This window comes from Scyliorhinus torazame, chromosome 1 (assembly GCF_047496885.1).
Source record: "Scyliorhinus torazame isolate Kashiwa2021f chromosome 1, sScyTor2.1, whole genome shotgun sequence".
In the NCBI taxonomy this organism is placed as follows: domain Eukaryota; kingdom Metazoa; phylum Chordata; class Chondrichthyes; order Carcharhiniformes; family Scyliorhinidae; genus Scyliorhinus; species Scyliorhinus torazame.
In genome coordinates this window covers 44,178,857-44,205,543 of record NC_092707.1, presented here as the reverse complement: position 1 = coordinate 44,205,543, position 26,687 = coordinate 44,178,857, and the positions used below count along the sequence as shown (strand labels likewise).

The 26,687-nt window shown below is 51.8% G+C and overlaps 2 long non-coding RNA genes across 2 annotated transcripts in view; one reads left to right on the top strand and one right to left on the bottom strand.

Moving 5' to 3' along the window:
• Positions 1-437: 437 nt before the first annotated feature.
• On the bottom strand, positions 438-20,145 carry LOC140401575 (uncharacterized). The gene is made up of 2 exons (XR_011938101.1): positions 20,037-20,145; positions 438-994 (listed from the first exon to the last, which is right to left on the bottom strand). It is a non-coding gene; the product is annotated as an uncharacterized lncRNA (long non-coding RNA).
• The window catches only part of LOC140401472 (uncharacterized), a 146,659-nt gene continuing 138,055 nt past the window's right edge, over positions 18,084-26,687 (top strand). Inside the window, exon 1 of the long non-coding RNA XR_011938100.1 lies at positions 18,084-18,169. This is a non-coding gene — a long non-coding RNA (uncharacterized lncRNA). The remainder of the gene's footprint in view (positions 18,170-26,687) is intronic.

Below are 26,687 nucleotides of genomic sequence, written 5' to 3'. Positions count from 1 at the left end.
GTGAGGGCCCCTCCTCACTGCAAAGAGGCATATAGGCCTAGTATCTGCTATTAGGGTTCTGTGATATTCTATTTTCAGCTGCCTGAGCTTGGAAATATGGATCAAAATTAATTCCTGAATACATTACTGGACAGCTTGTCAGCAATGTCATCAACCTTGTAAATGAGCCTCAGCTGCAAGCATAATTTTCTGCTCAGTAATGATGACTGCTGATTCTTTAGCACATACAGTGGCCCATAATTTCTTTAGTTTTGTATCTTAATCTTGCCAAGTGTTGGCCCATTACTTTTAGTGTAGCCCATCCTGGATCCTACAACTGGGTGTGGGTTGCCAAAAATGTGATATTTCTAAGCCATTTCACTTGATCAGATAATACTGATGTGGAGATGCCGGCGTTGGACTGGGGTGAGCACAGTAAGAAGTCTTACAACACCAGGTTAAAGTCCAACAGGTTTATTCCAAATCACTAGCTATCGGAGCGCAGCTCCTTCCTCAGGTGAATGAAGTGGTGGATTCCACAAACACATATATAGACAAATTCAACAATGCAGGATGATACTTTGAATACAAGTCTTTGCAGGTAATTAAGTCTTTACAGCTCCAGATGGTGCGACTGGAAAGAGGGATAAACACAGGTTAAAGACGTGTGAATTGTCTCAAACCAGGACATTTGGTGGGATTTCGCAAGCACAGGCTAGATGGTGGGAGGTGAATATATTGCGATTTGAATCCAACATCCCAGATGAGGCCGTACTTAAGCGTGCGGAACTTGCCTATCAGTTTCTGCTCGGTGATTCTGCGTTGTCGCGCGTCCTGAAGGCTGCCTTGGAGAATGCTTATCCGAAGACCAGAGGCTGAATGCCCTTGACTGCTGAAGTGTTCCCCGACTGGAAGGGAATATTCCTGCCTGGCGATTGTCGCGTGATGTCCATTCATCCATTGTTGCAGCATCTGCATGGTCTTGCCAATGTACCACACCTTGGGACATCCTTTTCTGCAACATATGAGGTAGACAAAGTTGGCCGGGTTGCATGAGTATGTACCGCATACCTGGTGGGTGGTGTTCTCACGTGTAATGCTGGGTAACACCCAGCTGGGGAGCACGTGCTGGGGAGCACGACCCACCAGGTACTGAATACTAAATACCTGTCTCAGAATCCAGCTTGAATTCTATGAGGTGAACTTCAGCATGCATCCCCCACAATGCTCCATTCTTCCTATCTTTCTTCCTACCCTTTTCCAAGAATTCTGAGGTTTGCAATCCTCTCGTGCATTTTTTCTGGGTCTTTACGCTCTTTCTGCTGCCACTGTGTGCGCTATCATACGGCCTCGTCGCGCCTGACTTGGACGCTGCGAGGCAGTTAAATCTCATGGAGACCTCTCGTGAGATTTGCGCTGTTCAGCATGTCTCATGAGATCTAATGAGATATCGCGAGATGTCGCAATGTGGATCTTGCCCTCACTGGGCGGGATCCAGATTTGCAGTTAACCTCACTTAATAATGCCTGCGCAGGAGTCTCCCAAGGCCCGGGATCGAAAGCACGCACCTGGGAGACTTTGCCATGGCACTGTTTAGCACTGGTCCACACAAACACCAGGCGTAATAGCACCAGGGGGGGGGTCTCTCGGAGGCCCCTGGGTAGTTGGGCTCTCGACAGAGTAGTATCCTGGCACTTCCACAGCCACATGGGCACCTTGGCACTGCCAGACTAGCACCTTGGCACTTACACCCGGATGCCAGTCAGGCAGTGCCTAGGACCCCGGGTGACTTTTTGCCTGTACAGGGAATGGGGCCTGGGGGCCCTGCCCTTATGAGGGGGGCTCGAGGATCCCCTAATAAGTAATAATTGGTGGGGCCGCGGTGGGGCGGGGAGGGGGGTGGGTGCGGTTGAGAGATTGGGACAACATTTTAAAATGCCGCCTCGATCTCTTCCTGTACTGACGAGCTCACAGGAAATTCAGGTAAATGTGGCCTCGGCGGGTCTGCATCGAGGCCAGAAAAAAAACCAGAGTCCAGTCTGACAGCGGAGTCATTCTCGGTGCTGCAGGCCCAATGTTTTGCATGGTACACATGAACAGCTAACACAAGCCACCAGCTGCCATCTTGTTTTGTCTTGGATTCAGGCTCTAAGTATGGTTTCTTTAGGGTTTGCCTATAACCCTAAGAATTCTACTGTGGTCTGATATTTGTAACAACCATTCTTGTTTATTTATGGATCTGTGTACATCTCAAGACTCTGTACGAGGTTGTACTTGTGCTTCCCACCAGACCTCACTTACTTAATCACGTAACATTGCATCATAGTTACATCAGTATCAAGTGCTCCTGATATTAAAACTTTACTCGTCTCTCATTAAACCCTTTCACCCATTACTTCATCCTGCCCAATTGCACTGGCTTCCTCATTTACAAATTTGTCCATGGCATTTATGCAGGCCACCTCCACAATCTTCCCCAGCCTTATATCCTGACCCATGACCTTTAACTGCCCTCCTATCCATCCCATCAATAACTGTATTCCACTGCCAATGGCATAGATTTCAGCTGATTTAGGCCTCATCTCTAGAACTCCCTATTTCTGAACGAATCTTCATAAAAAGACCAGCACAAATTGACCATTTTTTGTCTTTGTTCCACCTGATCATTAAGTGTTTGGAGGGGTGGAGGAGATTTGAAATGAACTGAACCTGCCTGCAGGTTCAAGACAGGAGAAAGTGTACTACTTATGACTAAAAGAAGGAAGTATACACATGAAGGCTGGATGCAAGAACCCAATAAATGATCAGCAATGTTTATATTTCAGTTCAATTTCAAAGTGGGTATCGCCAGTATATCTTTATGCTTATTCAGTGTCAATTATAATTTTCGAGTAGACTGCCTGATTTATCTGACCCGAGGGATTCTTTTTGAACCTTCCAGTGCTTCGAGCAAGACCTCAGCATTTTCTCAATTTCCACCACTTGGGACAGCAAGTCAGGGAGTCCAGGACTGCATAAATCCAACATGTCCCCTCCATGAAGACAGCTTAGAAAAATCTAGTTTTTACTTTATAGATTTCTTTGCAAGTGGCATGGAAGCCATGTAGATATAATGCTGCCTCACTCATATATTCAATGGTTTGGCCAAAAGTTGATAACCATTTTTGGAAGTGTTGACCAGTGTGGCTCAGTGCTAGCTCTCCTGCCTCTGAGTCAAAAGATTGAAATGGTTCAAATCTTGCTCTAAAACTTGTGGACCTATGCAAGGTTAACAGTTAATTTTTAAGGTGTCCTGTTTTTTGAAGAGGTTATTGTTGTGATAACCCATTAAGAAAGAATATGCTCACATGCAAGCTCAGAATTGTGCTCTGTTTAGCTAGTAACACGTTGTGTAAAGGAGTTGCTGTTGCACTTATCTGTTAACAATAGCTGTTGAATCTGTACAGTAAATCTTTCTGCTGAACAATCCTGTCCCAAATCTTCAAATAAACCAAATTTATGTTTAAGTTACCAGTCCTGTGTGAGATTGGTAAGTTTATTTTAAAAACTTAGCTGCATAACAGAAGGATAACTGTTGCATTTCTAAGAATCTCTCTGATATTTTCCTGGAAACATTAAATATTTGATCGTACATTTTGAAGATGAGCATGGGTTTCTCCAGATATCCCAGACAATATTCATCCTGCATCCAACAATGTTCACCTCAGGGCAGCACAATGGCGCAGTGGTTAGCACTGCTGCCACACGGCGCCGAGGTCCCAGGTTCGATCCCAGCTCTGGGGCACTGTCCGTGTGGAGTTTGCACATTCTCCCCGTGTTTGCATAGGTTTCGCCCCCACAACCCAAAGATGTGCAGCGTAAGTGGATTGGCCGCGCTAAATTGCCCCTTGATTGGAAAAAAATGAATTGGGCACTCTAAATTTAAAAAAAATAATGTTCACCTCATTGTTGTTTTTAGAACTCAGTACGCATAGTTTGCTATAATTTTGTACAATAAACATCGACAATTTTTCTTAAATCCTTCGCAGTTGTGAAGTGTTTTGGAATATGTGAAACGTGCTATGTAAATACAATTTTTCTCCTTTATCGTCCTTTAATTGGTGAAATTCGATCTGTCTGAAACCCTGGAACAACTGGGAATCAGGGGAACAAGAGGCTTGTGGGATTAAATAGCATTTGAGGCAATTACATCACACATTACAGAAATGAAGTCAAAGTTACCACTTACACCAGCCAGCAGAAGTTGTTAGCAACACAGCTAATCAAATAATATAATTTATTTTTTATTTAACCATGAGTAAAAGGAGTTATTCTAGAATCAAGAAAGAATTGCTTTGTGTATCAAGTAAAAATGTAAACACATTTCTACTGATCCAAGCAAACAGTAGAAATCTTCGCCTCTTCAACAGATTATTGTTCATTGGCACATTCCACTATTGAAGCTGGTTGGGACACATCGGAGAAGCATTCATCACAGAGATTAAAGTGAGCCAGCGCACCATTCCAATTTGAATACTCTAATGCGACTTGTAAGTAGCATTTCATTACAGGGAATAACCAGAACCGAAAAGGAAGGAGCAACATGTCCGAATACAGGTGGAAAGAGAAGCCCAAGAATCCGCTGGGATCAGTGGAAATAGTTGTCAGTCTGTGGAGCACAGGAAATTAAGAGTGGGAAATGTAGCAGAGGAAAATAAATACAACACAATGAGATAAATGTAATGGCTAAAAGAGAGTGTGGGGAGAAGCATCGGAATACATGCAGTAGAGAGGCATAGAAAGCGAATACGACAAAAGCAGAACTGGGACAGGAACACAGCAGGAAATAATGCTTGAGAGAACTCCACGTGAAGGAAATAAAGTGCAGATTCCCGAGTCCCAGAGACCTTCAACGCTGAGTGCAGCAGTGATGCAGGAAGCAAGAGGAGGTGAGGAACAATCCTCGCAGAGAGTCCCGCATGTCCGGTTATGGAATGTAGAAAAAATGAATTGAGGCTAAGGAAGCCAGACAGAACAGCCCTTCAGATCCAGAAAACTGTTGCAAAGACAAAAAGGAGAATTGGTTTAGAAAGAGGAGAAAGAAGAGCAATAAAAATGCAAGAAAAGGTGGAAGAAGCATGAAATAATAAATAGATATTGCTAGATTAAACTTTGATAAATGGATTTCGGTGTCGGAAAATGGAGGTCATCCATTTTGGACCCCCAAAAAGATAGAACAGTACTTTCTAAATGGTGAACAGCTGGAAATAGTGGAGGCCCAAAGAGACTCGGAGGCCAGGTATTTAAATCATTAAGGTGCCATGAACAGGTACAGAAAATAACCAAAAACATTTCACGGCCCCAGGGTCACTGTACGAGTGGAATTTGCACATTCTCCCCGTGTCTGCGTGGGTCTCACCCCCACAACCCAAAGACATGCAGGGTTGGTGGATTGGCCATGCTAAATTGCCCCTTAATTTAAAACATTTAAAAATGTAATTTCACAGAATGCTGACCTTTATATCGAGATGCAGAGAGAACAAGGGGGTAGAAGTTAAGCTAGTTATATTAAGTCCGAGTCAGATGACACCTGGAGTACTATGAGCAGTTCTGGGTATTAGATCCCAGGAAGAATGTATTGGCCATGGAGGCATCGCTGCAGATGTTTACCAGACAGATATCTGGCCTCCAAGGTTTAAAAAACAAGGAGAGATGACACAAATTGGGATTGTATTCTGGAATTTATAAAGGTAAGGGGTGAATTGATCAATGATTTTAAAATATTAAGGGGACTAAATAACATAGATCTAAAGAAACTATTCCCACTAGTTAGAGAATCAGGGATTAGGAGGCTCTTGTGGCTTTTATAATGACATAAAGGCACCAATCACTTATAAGGGATTGGATAAACAAGTGTTAATTTCTTAAGACTAAGCATATGCGAACAACCATACAAAAGTATAAAGCTTAAAGACACATCAGCAGCAGCGATGTCTGTGTGCACTCTGCTTAAAAGCAAAAGTGAAACTAAAACTAGATCACATGTCACACTTCCTTCTAATGATATCATGCTGCAATCCTAACAACATATTACAACAGAGGCATAACCTACAAATTAGATCCAAACATTTCAGGAGTGAAATTGGGAAACGTTTCTTCACACAAAGATGAGTAAAGTTTGGAACACTTTTGTATAAAGTGCATTTGATTCTAGATCAAGTATTAATTTTAGTTCAACCTGATGTATTTTTGCCTGATAGATTTCTGTTAGCCAATGGTATTAAGCGATATGGAGCAAAGCCAGGTATATGGAGTTGGATCTCAGATCAATCATGATCTCACAAAATGGCATAACAGATGGAAGGGACTGAATGGCCTATTCCTGTTCCTATGTTTTTGAAAAAAAATCAACTGTGGATGGAACACAAACAGGAGTGATAAGAAGAGAAAGTTACGTGTGGACAAAGCTGGAGTTTGGGTGAGTTTGGCATGTGTGGAGGTTGGGGTTGTGAGTGAGGTCAATGTGAATGAGGCTAAGGTAAGTGAGGTCACGCTGATCAAGGCTGGGGTGAGTGAGGCCGAGATGAATGGGGCCGGGGCAGGTGAGGCCAAGGCGAGTGATGCCAGGGTAGTGAAGCCAGTGTGAGAGAGGCTGGTGAGCTGATAAACCTTCCTATCATCATTCTGTGAATTGCTGTGCTTGTGTCAATGTTCAAGTGATGTGCTTAGAATCTACTTCAAAAGTTGATTGAATTGTTTGAAAAGCATCAAAGAAAGGCAAGAAGGTTCATTCTCATGAGCAGAGCTCTAAATTAATGAAAATGTTGTAACTTTTACATTGCTAAAAGCTGAGAGAGGAATGATCCATGCCATTGAAGTACTGGGAGGTAGAAATGATGGAATATTTGCAGGAAGTATAAAAAATATAGAATATATAATAATAATCTTTATTATTGTCACAAGTAGGCTTATATTAACACTGCAATGAAGTTACTGTGAAAACAAATCCCCTAGTCGCCACACTCCGGCGCCTGTTTGGGTACAGAGGGAGAATTCAGAATGTCCAATTCATCTAACAGCACGTCATTCTGAACTTGTGGGAGGAAACCAAAGCATCCGGAGGTAACCCACGCAGACATGGGGAGAACGTGCAGACTCCACTCAGATAGTGACTCAAGCCGGGAATTGAACATGGGACCCTGGTCTGTGAAGCAACAGTGCTAACCCCTGTGCTACCGTGCCGCCACATAATTTGCCACGTAACTGTGAATATCTTCCCTGAGTAACAGCACAGTTGGAGTATTATGTTTAGTTTGGGGTTTGCACTGGAAGAATCTTGAGGTATCGGAGACAGTGTGGTGTAGATTCACTCGGATGTTACCGGACATGAGGAATTAGATGCCAGACCACACAAGAAAGACTTGTGAAATTGAGGTTGTTTTCATTAGGAAAGTGAAGATTACCGGGTGATTTGATGGAAATGTTTAGAAGAGATAGGACAGAGTGCCTCGAAACTGACTGTGATTGAGCAGTTTAAAATAAGGGGACTGAAATAGAGAATTAAATGGAAGAAATTTAGGACAGGGAGCAGGATTATGAGGCAGTGGAATGCATTGCCAGAGTTAATGATTGAAGAAACCCTTAAGATAGGTCATTGAAGGAAATAAAGGTAAATTGATTTGTGGACAAGACTCTCTTATGGGGGCGAGGATTACTGTTTATTTGGAAGACAGGCACCAACCCAAGCTAGTTGAACCAAATGTTTTGTTTCTGTGTTGTAATTTCAATGTTGCTCTATGTAAGTAGGATATTTGATATAACTTGTGAGCATAGAATTCATGAGTCTCAAGTAAGAGTTAGAGATTTGAGCCTAGACATTGTCTATTGCATTCAGTCACAACTGGAGAGAAATATCTGATAAATATATTTAGCATTCGTATATTAATGTACTCCTTCAACCTAGAAGAAGCATTCATTGAATATAAAACAATGCAAACTGAACTCTGAGCAAAATGAATCGTGAGTCAATCAGCATTTCAAAAAGGAGCTGGATAAACATCTGGCTGGTAATTGGACTGGAGTTTGAGGATTAGGGGAAACTACAGTGATCAGATAACCCTTGGCTCAACTGCTGGAGCCAGGATGTAATGTGTCGACGAGGATGGAGTAATATCCGACAATCTTGCTTGATTTCCTTTGGGATTCATTTAGAATGTACCTTCTAAACAGTTTCATAGAGACTGGAAGAGAAGTTGGAAGAGAAAAGTTGAATCGTGAGCAGTGTTTCAGATTAAACCATGATTACAGCGTGGGAGATGAGGGTACACTTTAAACTATAATCTGTATTAGTGTCACAATTAGGCTTTTGCACATTGGTTAAGGGTCATTTTCAGCATTGGTTCAGAAACATTTTTCACAAAAAGGGTAGATATTGATTTTGTTTGATAGTGTAAAATAGTTAAAGCCAGAGGGTATTCTGTTCTACCTCTCTCCTGATTTATTGTTATCAAGGGGGGACAGTGGCATTCTGCTGGTGTCACTGGACTAGCAATTCAGATTCCAGGCTAATGCTCTGGCGACATGGGTTCAAATCCCTCCATAGCAGCTGGTGGAATTTACATTCAATTAATAAATCAGTAATTGAACACTAGTCTTGGTAATGATGACCATGAACCTATCACTGATTTTTTTTAAAATGAACCTATCATTTTTTTTTTAAAGCCCGTTCGGTTCACTAAAGTCCTTCAGAGAAAGGGGGCGAAATTCTCCGTTATCGGCGGAAACTCCGCCGATCGGCGCAAAAAACGGCGCAAATCCCACTTGCGTCACGTCATAAAAATGGGCCGATAGTCTGCGGCCCGAAATGGGCTAGCAGCGACGTAACGGGATCCGCGCTTGCGCAGTGGTTCACGCCGTGCAGCGTCATACGCGCTGCACGGCGTGACGGCTCATAAGGCCGCGCAGCTCCCCCCCACCCGACCGGAACAGCCGACCGCAACACCCGACTTGATGGCTGGCCGTCGCTCAGCCCCGAGGTTCGAGTCACGCGATGTGGAGGCGCTCCTGGATGCGGTGGAGCAGAGGAGGGACGCCCTGTATCCCGGGCACGGCCGCAGAGTTGCCCCACGCCACAGCCGGCGTCTGTGGAGGGAGGTGGCAGAGGCCGTCACCGCTGTGGCCCTAACACCACGGACAGGCACCCAGTGCCACAAGAAGGTGAACGACCTCGTCAGAGCAGGCAGGGTGAGCGTCCCCCATATCCCCCATATCCCCTCTCCCCCAAATCCCCCCCTCCCCCATATCCCCCCCTCCCCCATATCCCCCATATCCCCCATATCCCCCCTCCCCCATATCCCCCCTCCCCCATATCCCCCATATCCCCCCTCCCCATATCCCCCCTCCCCCATATCCCCCATATCCCCCATATCCCCCCTCCCCCATATCCCCCATATTCCCCCCCCCATATCCCCCCTCCCCCATATCCCCCATCCCCATATCCCCCATATCCCCCCTCCCCCATATCCCACCCTCCCCCATATCCCCCATATCCCCCCTCCCCCATATCCCCCATATTCCCCCCTCCCCCATATCCCCCCTCCCCCATATACCCCATATCCCCCCTCCCCCATATCCCCCCTCCCCCATATCCCCCATATCCCCCCTCCCCCATATCCCCCATATTCCCCCCTCCCCCATATCCCCCCTCCCCCATATCCCCCATATCCCCCCTCCCCCATATTCCCCATATCCCCCCTTCCCCATATCCCCCTCCCACATATCCCCCCTCCCCCATATCCCCCATATCCCCCCTCCCCCATATCCCCCCTCCCCCATATCCCCCATATTCCCCCCTCCCCCATATCACCCCTCCCCCATATCCCCCCTCCCCCATATCCCCATATTCCCCCCTCCCCCATATCCCCCCTCCCCCATATTCCCCATATCCCCCCTCCCCATATCCCCCCTCCCCCATATCCCCCATATCCCCCCTCCCCCATATCCCCCCCTCCCCCATATCCCCCATATCCCCCCTCCCCCATATCCCCCATATCCCCCCTCCACCATATCCCCCATATTCCCCCCTCCCCCATATCCCCCTCCCCCATATCCCCCATATCCCACCTCCCCATATCCCCCTTCCCCCATATCCCCCATATCCCCAAGTGAATCCAGCCCTAACCTTAACCTCTGCAATGCACGCGCAACCGATGGCGTGCATTCATATACCTGCCTAACACTGTTGCCTTTTACCCCTGCCACCACCCCCCCCCCCCCCCAGGAGAAGCGCGCACACAACAATAGGGAGCATGTGAGGACTGGAGGAGGGCCCGCTGATGAGAGGCCACTGACCGTACACGAGGAAAGGGCCCTGGAACTGGCTGGCGGACCTGAGGACCGGGAGGTTGCTGATGCAGAGGTCGGGGCCCCACGAGCAAGTGAGCCACCAACAGCCCGTCCCCATATCCCCCCTCCCCTATATCCCCCTCTCCCGTATCACCTGATCACTGCCTGATGTCTAACCATGCATGCTTCATTGTGTATCGCAGGACCAAACGTCCAGGCACCCATCCCCGCAGATGCAGACCGCCCGCAGGATGCCCCTCGGAGACCACGGGAGACGGAAAGACCCGCACCCTCCAGCATGCGACGCCCGCAGGGTGCCCCTCGGAGACCACGGGAGACGGAGAGACCCGAACCCTCCAGCATGCGACGCCCGCAGGATGCCCCTCGGAGACCACGGGAGACGGAGAGACCCGAACCCTCCAGCATGCGACGCCCGCAGGATGCCCCTCGGAGACCACGGGAGACGGAGAGACCCGAACCCTCCAGCATGTGACGCCCGCAGGATGCCCCTCGGAGACCACGGGAGACGGAGAGACCTGGAGCAACAGGGAGACGACACCCCCGTCACGTGCGGGAGCGACCACCCAGCGATGAGGGGGGCAGCCACAGGCCCCCGTCACATCCGAGCCAGGACACCACTACCCAGGACACCACTATCCAGGACACCCCTACCCGGGACACCACTACCCAGGACACCCCTACCCGGGACACCACTACCCGGGACAGCACTACCCGGGACAGCACTACCCGGGACAGCACTACCCGGGACAGCACTACCCAGGACACCCCTACCCGGGAAGACGAAACACCGGACAGTGACTCAGAGTGGATGGGTGGAGACGAACCCCCACCCCAAAGTGCCATGGACTCAGAGTGGGACGAAGAGCACGACACAACGCCACTGCTGTCACCAACACCCTCCACCATCGCAGAAACACTCACCACGGTTGGGCACTTTAGTGATGAGGCGTCTGGTACACTCACTGGTGCACACAACACAGCCGTCCCGGTACAGCAGGTGGAGGTAGGAGCAGCAGAGGGACCGGGCGGTCGGAGGGCAGCCCAGGCCAAGCGAACATCTGCCGCCCAGATGGATCCCGGGTTCCTGCAGTTACCACACCCACACATAGATCCGATGCAACCACCGACACGGAGACGAGCGAATAGGGTGACGGGTGGCTTGCGGCGGCTGCGGTCGCAGGTGGAGGAGTCCACCCGCGTCCAGGAGCTGGGAGTGGTCCCGGTCATGCGTGCCACCCAGGCTGACACCGCACGGGTGGCGTCCGCGGTGGAGGCAATGGGTGCGACGGTGTCAGACATGGGGAACGGTTTGCGAGGCCTGGGGCCTTCCGTGCAGGCGGCGTCTGTGGCCCAGGAAATGGCTGCCCTCTCACAGGAGGCCATGAGCCAGTGCCAGCACCAGATGGCAGAGGCGCTCAACGCCATAGCCCAGTCTCAGCAGGCCATGGCCCAGTCTCAGCAGGCCATAGCCCAGTCTCTGCAGGCCATGGCCCAGTCTCTGCAGGCCATGGCCCAGTCTCAGCAGGCCATCGCTGAGGGCATCGGCGCCAGTGGCCATGTGCGAGCTGGCGTCGCACTGTCGCAGACAGGGTTCGACAACCCCCTGGGCTCCATGGCTGCAAACCTGCAGACCCCTGTCGATACCAGCACGGGCCTCCAGGACTGGCAGCGCCAGATGTCGGGGGCGCGTCGGATGGCCAGTCCGTTCGCATCCCCCACCCATGTAGAGGCCTGGGGGCCATCGGGCACCCCGAGGGAGGAGGAGGTGGTGTGGTCCGTCCCGGCTCCCTCTGTAGGGGAGGTCCCGGTACACCGCGACACCTCGGACTCCCCCCCTTCCGTCCCAGGTGCATCGGGTGGGCAACGGGCAGGACAGGCTGGCAGCTCGCCATCCCAGTCGCCCGGGCCGCAGCCTGGCCCATCTAGGCCAGGACGCCCCAGGAAACGGCCGCCAAAGGGATCCAGTGTCAGAGGGCAGGAATCACAGGAGACCACCTCCAGTTCTGCTGTACCATCTGGGGAACCACGTAGACGTAGTCAAAGGGCCCGTAAGGCCAAACAATTAGACACTGAGTAAGTTGGCACGGGTGCAGGGCACAGATGAGTTTTAGGCGCTAGGGCACGTGCATGAACTCCTTTGGTTATTAAAGTCAATGTTACACCTACCGAAGCTGCCTTTGTGCTCTGTCCAAAGTGTGCGGGGGTGTCATGTACGTTGAGCGCAAGTGTGTGTGTGAGGGGTGGTCTTACCTCAGCCCCAGGTGAGTCTGCCCCCTTCCCCCTGGGCCGCCATCAACATCCCCCGGGCAGAGGACGGGACCGTGCGCTGCAGTTTCACAGCCGCATGCAGGGATGGTCCGGGTGGATGGTGGTACTGTGGCCATGGGTCAGACATAGTCCAACGATGTAGAGCCAGGAGCTCATCGGAGGCGGGTTGTCATCATTCTCCATGGCCTGCGATAGACACGCGTCCACCCGCAACTGGGTGAGCCCGGCCCGTTGTGCCGCCGGTGGATCGGCAATTGGGAGTGGGGGGGTGGTGTGCATGCGGGTGGGGTGTGTGGGGTTGGGGAGGGGGGTGAGGGTGCTGGGTGGGTGGATGGGTGGGGGGTGTGGGTGGTCGGCTGTTGTCATGGTGTGCGGTCTGTGGCCATACTACCCGATTCCCACGCCCATCTAGTCAGTGAAGCGGGCGTCTATCAGTCTGTCCCGTGCCCGCTGGGCCAGCCGGTAACGGTGGACAGCCACCCGTCTGTGTCTACCCCGTCTGCCCTGACCATTGCCCCCATCCCCCTCATCTGGGGAGGACTGGGCCTCTTCCTGCTGCTCCTCCACTCCGCCCTCCTCTGCCTGCGGCACATCGCCCCTCTGCTGGGCTATGTTGTGCAGGACGCAGCACACCACAATGATGCGGCCGACCCTATCTGACCGATACTGGAGGGCGCCCCCAGAGAGGTCCAGGCACCTGAAACGCATCTTCAGCACGCCAAAGCACCTCTCGATCACTCCCCTTGTCGCTACATGGGCATCATTGTAGCGGTTCTCCGCCTCATTGCGTGGCCTCCGTATAGGCGTCATCAGCCACGATCGCAATGGGTAGCCCCTGTCGCCCAGCAACCAGCCCCTCAGCCGGGGTTGGCGTCCCTAGTACATGCCGGGGATGGATGACCGCGACAACACGAATGAGTCGTGTACACTGCCTGGGTGACGGGCGCAGACGTGCAGGATCATCATGCGGTGGTCGCAGACCACCTGTACGTTCATCGAATAGGTCCCCTTCCTATTAGTGAACACGGCCCTGTTATCTGCAGGTGGCCGCACGGCGACGTGCATCCCATCGATCGCGCCCTGGACCATGGGGAACCCGGCAACGGCAGAGAAGCCCACGGCCCGGCATCTTGGCTGGCCCGGTCCACGGGGAAGCGGATGTAGCGGTGCGCCATGGCATAAAGGGCATCTGTCACTGCCCGGATGCACCGATGCACCGATGTCTGCGATATGCCGGACAGGTCCCCACTCGGTGCCTGGAATGACCCCGTTGCATAAAAGTTCAGGGCCACCGTAACCTTGACGGACACGGGGAGAGGGTGTCCCCCGCCAGTGCCACGCGGTGACAGGTGTGCCAGCAGGTGGCAGATGTGTGCCACGGTTCACCCGGCTCATCCGGAGTCTCCTCCTGCATTCCCGGTCCGTGAGGTCCTGGTATGACTGCCGGGGCCGGTACACACGGGGCGCCCTCGGGTGCCTCCGTTGCCGTGGGGCCGCGACGTCCTCCTCCCCCTCCTCGTCCTGTCGGTCAGGTGTCCCTCCAGCCTGGGCGGCTGCCGCCTGCCCCTCTGCGGCAGCCTGCGCCGCCTCTCTGGCACGCTCCTCCTCCTCCTCCTCCTCCTCCTCATCCAGGGCAACATAGACATGAGCGGCTGCCACCACGGCGGCCAACATCGCTGGATGGTCTGAAAACATGACGGCCTGGTGGGGGGGAGGGGAACGACGACATGTCATCATTGCCCATATCCCCTCCTCCCCCCAGCCAGGTGGCATGGACCGCATGGGTCCAACTGTTGGAGGCTGGCACCTGGCCAGGTGGACCAACTCATTTGCCCTCCCATCACCCACCCCGGCACGGACCCCCCCCCCCCCCCCCCAACCTCCACCCCGGCACGGACCCCCTCCCCAACACCCACCCCAGCACGGACCCCCCCCCAACCTCCACCCCAGCACGGACCCCCCCCCAACCTCCACCCCGGCACGGACCCCCTCCCCAACCCCCAACCTCCACCCCGGCACGGACCCCCCCCCAACCTCCACCCCAGCACGGACCCCCCCCCAACCTCCACCCCGGCACGGACCCCCTCCACAACCTCCACCCCAGCACGGACCCCCCCCCAACCTCCACCCCGGCACGGACCCCCTCCCCAACCCCCAACCACCACCCCGGCACGGACCCCCTCCACAACCCCCAACCTCCACCCCGGCACGGACCCCCCCCCAACCTCCACCCCAGCACGGACCCCCCCCCCAACCTCCACCCCGGCACGGACCCCCTCCACAACCTCCACCCCAGCACGGACCCCCCCCCAACCTCCACCCCGGCACGGACCCCCTCCCCAACCCCCAACCTCCACCCCGGCACGGACCCCCTCCCCAACCCCCAACCTCCACCCCAGCACGGACCCCCCCCAACCTCCACCCCAGCACGGACCCCCCCCCCAACCTCCACCCCGGCACGGACCCCCTCCCCAACACCCACCCCAGCACGGACCCCCCCCAACCTCCACCCCAGCACGGACCCCCCCCCAACCTCCACCCCGGCACGGACCCCCTCCCCAACCCCCAACCTCCACCCCGGCACGGACCCCCCCCCCAACCTCCACCCCAGCACGGACCCCCCCCCCCAACCTCCACCCCGGCACGGACCCCCTCCCCAACCTACACCCCAGCACGGACCCCCCCCCAACCTCCACCCCGGCACGGACCCCCTCCCCAACCCCCAACCTCCACCCCGGCACGGACCCCCCCCCAACCTCCACCCCAGCACGGACCCCCCCCCAACCTCCACCCCGGCACGGACCCCCTCCACAACCCCCAACCTCCACCCCGGCACGGACCCCCCCCCCCAACCTCCACCCCAGCACGGACCCCCCCCCAACCTCCACCCCGGCACGGACCCCCTCCACAACCTCCACCCCAGCACGGACCCCCCCCCCAACCTCCACCCCGGCACGGACCCCCTCCCCAACCCCCAACCTCCACCCCGGCACGGACCCCCTCCACAACCCCCAACCTCCACCCCGGCACGGACCCCCCCCCCAACCTCCACCCCAGCACGGACCCCCCCCCAACCTCCACCCCGGCACGGACCCCCTCCACAACCTCCACCCCAGCACGGACCCCCCCCCAACCTCCACCCCGGCACGGACCCCCTCCACAACCCCCAACCTCCACCCCGGCACGGACCCCCCCCCAACCCCCAACCTCCACCCCAGCACGGACCCCCCCCCAACCTCCACCCCAGCACGGACCCCCCCCCAACCTCCACCCCGGCACGGACCCCCTCCACAACCCCCAACCTCCACCCCGGCACGGACCCCCCCCCAACCCCCAACCTCCACCCCAGCACGGACCCCCCCCCAACCTCCACCCCGGCACGGACCCCCTCCACAACCCCCAACCTCCACCCCAGCACGGACCCCCACCAACCTCCACCCCAGCACGGACCCCCCCCCAACCTCCACCCCGGCACGGACCCCCTCCCCAACCTCCACCCCGGCACGGACCCCCTCCCCAACCTCCACCCCGGCACGGACCCCCTCCCCAACCCCCAACCTCCACCCCAGCACGGACCCCCCCCAACCTCCACCCCAGCACGGACCCCCCCCCAACCTCCACCCCGGCACGGACCCCCTCCCCAACCCCCAACCTCCACCCCAGCATGGACCCCCCCCCCAACCTCCACCCCAGCACGGACCCCCCCCCCCAACCTCCACCCCGGCACGGACCCCCTCCCCAACCTCCACCCCGGAACGGACCCCCTCCACAACCCCCAACCTCCACCCCGGCACGGACCCCCTCCCGGCACTCCCCCGGAGCCCAGCCTACTCTAACCACCTCCCCCCCCCCCCCCCGCCGCACACACACACAAGCCGAGACACACCTCTCCTCAGGCAATCAGTCTGCGGCCACGCCATTTCCTGCCCAGAGCCAACCCCCCAGGCCGTCACTCACCTCCTCGCTGGTCGGCGTGAGCCTGGAGCACCGGGTCACGCCGATGAAAAGGAGGTTTGATTCACGTCGACGTGAACGGTCATCACGTCGACGGGACTTCGGCCCATCCGGAAGGGAGAATATCGGCAGGCCGAAAATCGGCTGCCTTGCGCAGACCCGTGACATTCTCCGCGGCAGCGGCGCCATTAACGCCCCGCTGACTTTTCTCCCTTCGGAGACTTCGGCGGGGGCGGGGGCGGGGGCGGGATTCACGGCGGCCAACGGCCATTCTCTGACCCGGCGGGGGGTCGGAGAATGACGCCCAGGAAATCTGGTGCGAGATTCTCCGACCCCCGCCGGGTCGGAGAATCGCCAGGGGCTGGCGTGAATCCTGTCCCCGCCGGTTGCCGAATTCTCCGGCGCCGGAGATTCGGCGGGGGCGGGAATTGCGCTGCGCCGGTTGGCGGGCCCTCCCCCCCCCGCGATTCTCCGGCCCGGATGGGCCGAAGTCCCGCTGCTAGAATGCCTGTCCCGCCGGCATGGATTAAACCACCTACCTTACCGCGGGACAAGGCAGTGCGGGCTGGCTCCGAGATCCTGTGGGGGCGCGGGGCGATCTGGCCCCGGGGGGTGCCCCCACGGTGGCCTGGCCCGCGATCGGGGCCCACCGATCCGCGGGCGGGCCTGTGCCGTGGGGGCACTCTTTTCCTTCCGCCTTCGCCATGGTCTCCACCATGGCGGAGGCGGAAGAGTCTCCCTCCACAGCATGTGCGGGGATGCCGTGAGTGGCCGCTAACGCTCCCGCGCACGCGCCGCCCGGCAATGTCATTTCCGCGCCAGCTGGCGGGGCACTTCTGCCAGCTGGCGGGGCGGAAATCAGTGCGGGGCGGGCCTAGCCCCTCAAGGTTAGGGCTCGGCCCCCCAAGATGCAGAGGATTCCGCACCTTTGGGGCGGCGCGATGCCCGACTGATTTGCGCCGTTTTTGGCGCCGGTCAGCGGACATCGATAGCCGATACCAGAGAATTTTGCCCCTGCTCTCCATAACTGGTCCAGCCAGGTATGTGTGACTCCAGATCCACAGCAATGTGGTTGACTCTTGACTCCCTATGAAATGGCCTGGCAGCTAATTAGTTTAAGGGGAATTAGGAATGGGTTACAGGTGCAGACTTTGCCTGAGACACCCAGATCCCTTGAAAGAATAAAAAAGAAAATTGGACTGCAGGTTCATTATCGCCTGTTTTGCAGTCACACAAAATCTAAGATCTATCCTAGAAACACTGAAGGCAGCTGAATGATCTGGGAAGGGGGGAGAAGCCATGGAAGGACGAGCTAAGTGAGTAATATCAGTACTTCCCTTTGTGACCTTGGTGGTTAGGTATGTGGTTAGATCGCACCCACCTTTGTGGGCTGAATGACCTTCTTTCAGCTCATGCTTTTAAAAATACTTTTACAGCAATGAACAGCCAATGAACGTGCTCAATCTGTAAACCCGAGGGATCAAAGAGCAACAGGTACAGGCTTTTTCCGTTTATGTTGTCATTTACTCTTGGCAAAACACATGAAGCTGCTGCAACACACAAACGATTAGGACAGCCAAGCTCCAATTGATACTTGCACAGATAAGGGTGCCTGGAGAAAGAGGTAAACAAAACACTCAAACTGGAATGAACATTGTCATTGTGGACGATTGATTGGATGGTGCAGTGATTCCGACATTTTTCTCTCACCTCTGGGACCAGCTCAGACCAATAGAATGAATGAGTACCCCCTCTGTCTGCTGACTGCAACAGGCCTATGTTAAATACATTTGGACATATTCCAGCTCCTTGCGGCATGTGTCCATGGGAAATCCATCCCTAATACAGTAACATTTGGTAATCTCACTCAGAGGGACAGCCGGTATGGCTGGTGTGGTAAATGGAATAAATGTTGCAACTGTGTAACACAGGACATTTATCTTGTATTTAGGCTGACGCTCATTAATATGGCAGGGGGCAGGGAGCTTTGCCTCTAACTTGTACTGTGCTTTACCTAGGACAGTGCTTAGGGTGGCACGGTGGCACAGTGGTTAGCACTGCTGCCTCACAGTGCCAGGGACCCGGGTTTAATCCTGGCCTTGGGAGACTGTGGAGTTTGCACGTTCTCCTGTGTCTGCATGGGTTTCCTCCGGGTGCTCCGGTTTCCTCCTACAGTCAGTCCAAAGATGCGCATGGTAGATGGATTGGTCATGCTAAATTGTTCCTTAGTGTCCAGGGATTTGCAGAGGACTAGGCCTAAATAAGGTGATATTTCAGAGGGTTGTTGCAGACTTCTGCACTTTAGGGATTCTATGGTTCTGTGGCACTCTATCTAACCTGCACTGTGCATATACTAATAATTCAGTGCCGTACACCAAGTCCCATTCAGCCCCATACTGCTGAAAACACTCAGCAGCAGGTCAGGCACCACCTTTGGAGTGAAAAACTGAGTTTACATTGCCAGTCATCCCAACTCTGATGAAAGGTCGTCAACCTGAACCATGAGCCTTGTCTCTCTCTCCATAAATGCTGCTTCAACTGCTCAATATTTTCAACATTTTTGGTTGTAATTTCCGATTTCCAGCTGTTTTCTGCTCTTGTGTCCTGCTTGTAGAATTCATGGCACCTTCTCAAAGTCTGATCCTGATCAATTTATCACTGAGGAATACAGCTCCATTCTGTAAACTGTCAAATCACATTGGATACATTCACAGGGTGATCCACAGTATTAAGTGCATGAAATGAAAAATGAAAATGAAAATTGAAAATGCATAAACTATTAGTTACTTTTTACAATGGGCAAAAAAATCTGCATGGTGTTTCCAGAGTTCAGTTATCCACACTGAGTGTAATTTATCCTCGTGGTAAAACAATTAAGGGATGTCAGCTGTCAGTGTACCTAAGTATGTGCGAAGGGAAAATTGGCTGTCCTAAGCTACATGAGATAATCAGGATTTGAGGGACTCACTATATCAGAGGATGGTATATCCTCAGCAGCATGTAGCAAGACTCTCACTTCAGGAGCTGAGGTGCTACCAGGAGTTGCTGGTCTCACTCTTCAATGGAGACCCACTCAAGCAGGAGGAGGGGCAGGACAGCCTCAGCCAAGAATCAGTGGGTGGCATTGATGCTCCATCAGGGGATTAAAGGATTTGGCCGCGAAAAGAAGATGGAAGAGCTCAATAGAGCAGCAAATGAGAATCTCACCTTCCGCCTAATGTGAAACGCAGTCCAGCAGGAGATAAAGAAATCTCCATCTACCGAGAAGTCGGAAATTCTTTTACCGGCGTAAGAACAGAGCTCACCTCGGAGGCTGGAATTTCACTAAGTAGCAGATGGTTAATAACATACCCTTCAGTAGGAGACAAGAGAGCCTAACTCTACCAGGTCGCGTGGCTACTGTTGACATCCCAATGATCAATATGAATGGCAGACCCTTTTTTACATTCACACCTTTTCCCCATCCATCTCTTCACTACTTCTCAAGTTACCTCGATTCCCCACTGCTCCTCACAATCCTGGCAGGAATGAGTATTAAGGGCTTTGGCTCCTCACCAACATCTCCTAGTTAAGAAAGAAGGAGACTGCAGTGCTCTGCAGAACGGTGGGCTTACTCTGGCTAAAAGCAAGGTATACTTGGAGCGGAGTAGACTGCACTCCTGTGTGCAATAATATCCAGTAGAGTTTAATGCAGCATTTCAAAACGCTGTTGGACAGACAAAGTCTGCAGAATAGACAGAGTATGTTTTGAATCAGTCTAGAATTCCGTGGTTAATAGGTTATAGATTTAAGAGGAATCAACTGTATTACAGACCACATGTGTAAAAATTGGATATAATGACTCAGTTACAGCCTTTCATATAATAGACATTATCGGAACTGCAGGGGATGATTAACCCTTTAAACGCACATCTGGGAGTTTTCAGAGGAAAGTCAACATTAAACTAGGATTAAGGTTAATCTTTGGTTTCCCACTGGGATGCCTTAATAAAAGGGGAATTGGAGGCAAAGTACATTATCACATTGTGTTTGTTCACCTTCAAGGGTCTCAGTTTCAAACCCAGCCAAGAAAGGGAGATAGAAAATGTAGAGAGGCATGTGTGCCAGAAAGGGAATTGTTCAGGAGAGATGGCAAAATAACGCAAACAGTGATAGAGAGAGAGAGAGAGAAATGTGCGTAGAGGCAGATATGTGCAGAGAGAGAAAGGGAGAGAAGTGCCGGGAGAGATGAAGTGGCAGAAAGATGTAGCAAAGGACAAATACGTCAGTGGAGAGATTGCTGCAGAGAGAAAGAAGGTAAGGAAGGAAGGAAGGACGAAGGGATGGACGGATGGACATGTGCACAGAGAAGGTATATTAAGTAGATGTACACAGAGAAGGTACATAAAGTAGATATTTGTGATAGAGTAAATTACTTGATCAAAGAGGAAGAAACAGGTGAATAGAGAGGTGCTACAATCAAAACAGTAGAGAAAAACAAAGTAAAATAGAATTAAATCTTTGATTCCACTTAAAACTGTCATGAAACACTGGTCCTGGCAGTTTCTGTCCGATTATAGACCACTCGATGTCTGATGATTTATCAGGATTGTGAGAATCCAGAAATTCCCATCAGCTTTTCTAACTGAAAAGGACATTATGCAACAAAAGCATCTGAGTTGCTTGCATATGACTACAGTGGATCAGAAGAGGGAGCAGTGTAAATGGGTGCAAGAATCAAATCCATGAATAGTTAAAAAGGAAATATCAGATCAAAATATCCTAATCCAGTGTTTCACAAACCTTTTTACCCGGGACCCATTTTTACCAACTGGCAATCCTTTGGGACCCACATTGGACGACCTTCGGAACCTACAGTCGGCCGACCTTCGCGACCCGCGCCATCCGACTTTCGCGACCCACCATTTTCACTTACTTTTAATGCGCTAGGTGAGCCTCCTTGGCCCTCACGATCTCACTTGCTTTATCATTCAATGTTACATTTCTGTATGGGTTGTTCATCAGAGGTCTTGGAGCTCACACCAGCACAGCTTTGTCCTGCTGTGGACTCTCCTGAGAAGCACTCTGCCACACACCCAACATCCGCCCACAAGTTTTACCATGGCTTGTTTTACCCCAATGATCCAGCTCTACAAAGTTGCAGCTTCATTTCAGGTACGCTCAACATTGCCAGAGAAGCTGGGATTGGAGTTCCATCGTGATGAAGTGGCAGTCAATGGTGATTGTCACTCCTCAGAAGATTCAGGCCAATGCATAGCAACATTTCGTCAGAAATGGAAAAATATAGAGATGTAATAGGTTTTAAACAAATATAGAGTTGAAGCGAAAAGGCTTGGGAGAAAAAGCTGCTGATTCTTCTAGTTTTTCCCATTTACAACTCCTCCAGACCCATCTTTTGTTTCTTATTCCATTACCATCTCCTTGATTTCATTATTTAATCTCTCCTACTTTTCACCTTTCACAGATGTTTCCCATCTCCCAGCACTTTTCCTATTCTGTAGTTCCTTAAAACATGTTGGGCGCGACCTAACGGAAAGATTTCCAAGTGTCAGTGTGGCAGGTTTTGCTGGGAGTTCCCCTGGCTCTGTCGGTGAGTTCCCCACCGCTATTTAACCACATTTAGTCATATGTTTGGGCCCTGGGGAGTTTTTTTACCAGTTTAGCCCACACGTAGGGTATGATCGAATCAAATGGGAACTATGTTCCATAGCAGGTGCGTTAAACCGCGTGTTTCATGGTGCTGTAATGGCAAAAAACACAATGCTATCCAATGCCACTCTGGTTAGATACGGGGCCTCAGCGGGAACAGGCGGCCAAGGTCGCACTTAGTCCGGTTTCCTTCACTGAGAAGTTCCACTCAGCGAAACTCCTCAGTGCAGCAAGAGATTGGGGTGCCATTTTTAAATGGCATCCCGCAGACAAAGCCCTTGAACCCCCCAAAGTCCCAACTCACCTAGACCGTAGTTCCCCACCTGATGTGCTAAGCTGGCACCCCAGGGCAATGCCAACTGACAGTGCCCCTGCCAGCTTGCAGTGCCACCTGGGAACCTTGGCACTGCCAGAGTGACAGGCTGGCACTGCCAAGGCACCAGGCTGGCATCAACAGTGGCACAGTACCATCCTGCCCAGAGGGCAAACACCTGGGGCTTCCAATCCCTTGGGAGACCCCCACAAGTGCAGTTCTTATCTGGTCCCCATTCTGAAGACCACTACTGAACAGCACTTGCACAAGATCTCCAAGGCAAAGGGGATAGATCCCAATGCCTTGGTTACCTCAGGAAACTGCATATTAAAATGAGACTAGCTGTCTTGCTCTAATATGCAGATTTGCCAAAAAGTGAATCCCGCCCACATTTTGTGTGGACCAGTGCTGAACAGCGCCCGGCTGAGGCCTCCCTGGGATCCCGCGTTGATCCCGGGAGGCCGATAGATCACGGGTGAGTACGCTTAAGTAGGTTTATAACCTACTTAAGTCCATGCAGCCTAGCCCCGCCCATTGTGGGCAGGACTCTTGTCACACCTCGAGGGAGATCCCGCGAGGCATTGTGGCTCCTGGGAAGCCCACGGGAGGCCTCGCCTGCCATCTACCGGCCACTTTGCGCTCCCGGTCAGGTACGATATGGCCAGTAGATCGCCCCTGTCATATCTCAGACGTTTTCACCTGTGTCAGTGGTGATTCACTTGCAGTCACACTTAACATTCAGTTAGAGATTGTGGGCTCAAGTCCCACCCCAGAGTGCTTGAGTGGCAAGGTCAAAGTGGCAGCGTGGGCATCACATCTGTGTTAAATTAATTTCTGACCGGCATCATTACATGCTTGTATTCTTGCCAGAATGGCATCTGGTGTGACCAGCATAAGATGCATGCCACTTAGAACTCAAAATAGGACTGACAGGACCACAAATGCAAGTGCTAAGCAATTGAATTGTGTGGCCGTTATGCTTATAATTCAGTGAGGTTTGCAAGGAGAGGGCCCTGTCCGAGACCAACCTGATGAAGAAAGTAAGGCAAAACAATAGCCTTGGATGTGTCACGGTGAGAAGGCACGTGGGCACCAGTTCAGGATTGCGAAAGGAGGTTTAAGACAGATATCAGGAAATATTTATTTAAACAGAGGGCGATCAACAGCTGGAACAACTGCTGCGGCAAGTGTCAGATATTCCAGACTTTGGATTTCTTGAAGAAGCAGGTGCAAAGGGGAGAATTGCTGGTCCTGCTATCCGGGAAGGATGAAATCAAATGAGGCTGAAGCGCACTCTTCATTGAAGCTTATCTTGGATACTTCTGCTAAATCTTGGAATGGAAGGGGGAGGCTTGTTGTTACACAGACTGCAAGCGAATCGTAGTGTAGCAACAAAGGCAGCTGCAGAGCTCACGTTATTCAACTGGCTACAAAACAGCAGATTATATGGAAGTCTTTTTCTGAAATGTTCAAGTATAAATCGTAATCTGTATCTGAGCAGCGAACACAACCCCTCCAGCCAGTGCCTTGTAGAGAGCTGTGCCAATCACCTGTTGATTCTAATTGCAAAAATGTAAAAGTGTCACTCACCCTGGGATGGTAATAAACACTTTCCCCATGTCTGCATCATTCGCAGCATTTAAATCTGTTCATGGACTTCTGTAAATCAACTGAAAAAGCTCAAAGGATTCGCTAAACATCAAAATGCATCTAAAGTACTTCCATGTGTTATTTTAATACATATAACATGTCACTGGCTTTCATACTGCAAGCCCTGGGTCTGTCCCTTTTTTTTTCTTGATGCTCCTTTCAAGTTGATGTTCCCACCTCGCAGTCCTGACTGAAAATTAGAAATAATCACCAACAGACCCCTTCCTCTCTTTCTTTCTCTCTCATCTCCTTCATGAAACATCTGGTTTACACATCGTATCAGCAGCTTCTGGCCCTTGTCACAACAAGGTTTGCGAGAGCAGCCAACAATTATTCTGGCAGGCTCGCTTGGAACCAGCCCCAGCAGGTCGGTCATAACAGAAAGCAAACTGGCCGGGAGCAGCAAGCCTCAAACCTCGCCCCCCCCCCCCGCTCCCCCCTGCCCCACCCCCCTCCTCACCACCTGGTTCTTAGAGGGCGGGTGTGCCCCAGGCCCACTTGAAGAGGTTAGACCTCATTCTTTTAATTTTGCGATAAAACAAACAGATGGGCAGGATAAATATTTAGGCCTCTCCACTATGCCAAGAGTCGGGTCATTCAATCTGCTTTCCCCAGGAATACAATCTACGAGGAACAAATTAAATTCAGGTGAGCTACAGCAGAGGCAGGAATTGAGGTAATGGCTGAAGGGCAGGGGAGTGACTGCTTTAACCAGTTGGATGCCCGTGTTTTCCACTCCAAAGCTTTGTGCTTAAACCGGAGCAGCCAGGATGGTCTCAGAGTCAATGTCCAACCTAACTAGTTTGAACCATTGCAGCAGTCGGGCAAATACAGCTAAGGTAGCGGCTGAAAGTGAGAAGGGAAAATCAGACAGCTATTCTGCTATTGATCTCATACTCTGCTGGAGAGCAGATGTCAGCGTGGAATTAATGAGGATCAAAATGGAACTGGGCCATAGCACTCAATATTTCAGCTCATTTAAGAAGAATAGACATATCAACAAGGGATCAGAACGCACTCATAATCTGTAGAATTGTATACCAGCAAGGGGAGGGAGTGAGATATCTGAAAAAGTTGGCATTTGAATTTCTGTACACACCACAATTAATTGTTCTGAAACGGAAGGATAAGGGATTTCTACAGATTTAATGAAGAGATGTTTAACATGTGTAACAACTTTGATTTGGACAAAGCATCATCCAAAGCACACAGGGGTAAAATCCAGAGATGTGGAGCACAGAATCTGAGGCTGGTGCAAGAGTGACTGAGATCTGATCCTAATACAGTAAGCACAGAGAACAGCTTGGACAGAGCCCATTCCGAAACTCAAACACCACTCCACCACCCACCCCCAACCACTGGGACACTATAAATACTCAGACACACTTCTTCCATTCTTTCCCATAATGTGGAAAATGTTGGCAGAATCACCATTATAATAATAATCTTTATTGTCACAAGTAGGCTTACATTAACACTGCAATGACGTTACTGCGAAAATTCCCTAGTCGCCACACTCCTGCGCCTGTTCGGGTACAAAGAGGGAGAATTCAGAATGTCCAATTCACCTAACAGCACGTCTTTTGGAACTTGTAGGAGGAAACCGGAGCACCCGGAGAAAACCCACGCAGGCACGGGGAGAACGTACAGACTCCGCTCAGACAATGGCCCAAGCCGGGTATCGAACCTGGGACCCTGGCGTTGTGAAGCAACAGTGCTAACCACTGTGCTACCATGTTGCTGTACCCTGAGAACGTGATGAAATTAACAGTGTGATACAAGCACATTGGTATGGGGCTACCGTCACTTATAAATCAGGGAGAATAAGGCTGGCAGGATGGGCATCAAGCAATAAAGTTCAGTATCTCCCCCACAACCCCCAGGTTGCCATCATTCACAAGGATGGGCTTGAGAACCAGGTAAAAGCATTCTAGTAAACAAAACACATTTTTTTAGGGGAGGGGTGAAGAATAAGGGAAAAAAACTGGGGGAAATGAATTCCCCTCACAAAGCAGGGAATGTACGCAAATTAGAAATGCATGAGAAATTAATTCTTCCCAATTAACAGGTAATTTAACATAGTTGCAGCTCCGAGGGGCCTGTGCCTGTCTGTGTGAGCAAGGTTGAATTCTAGGACGGCCGAAATGACTATTCTCAGTGCTCAAGATGCTCCCCTTTTACAAGAGGCAGACAAAGGTGTGCACAATTTTGCAACAGTACAAAGTCTTACAACACCAGGTTAAAGTCCAACAGGTTTGTTTCGATGTCACTAGCTTTCGGAGCGCTGCTCCTTCCTCAGGTGAATGAAGAGGTCTGTTCCAGAAACACATACATAGACAAATTCAACGATGCCAAACAATGCTTGGAATGCGAGCATTAGCAGGTGATTAAATCTTTACAGATCCAGAGATGGGGTAACCCCAGGTTAAAGAGGTGTGAATTGTACCAAGCCAGGACAGTTGGTAGGATTTCGCAGGCCAGATGGTGGGGGATGAATGTAATGCGACATGAATCCCAGGTCCCGGTTGAG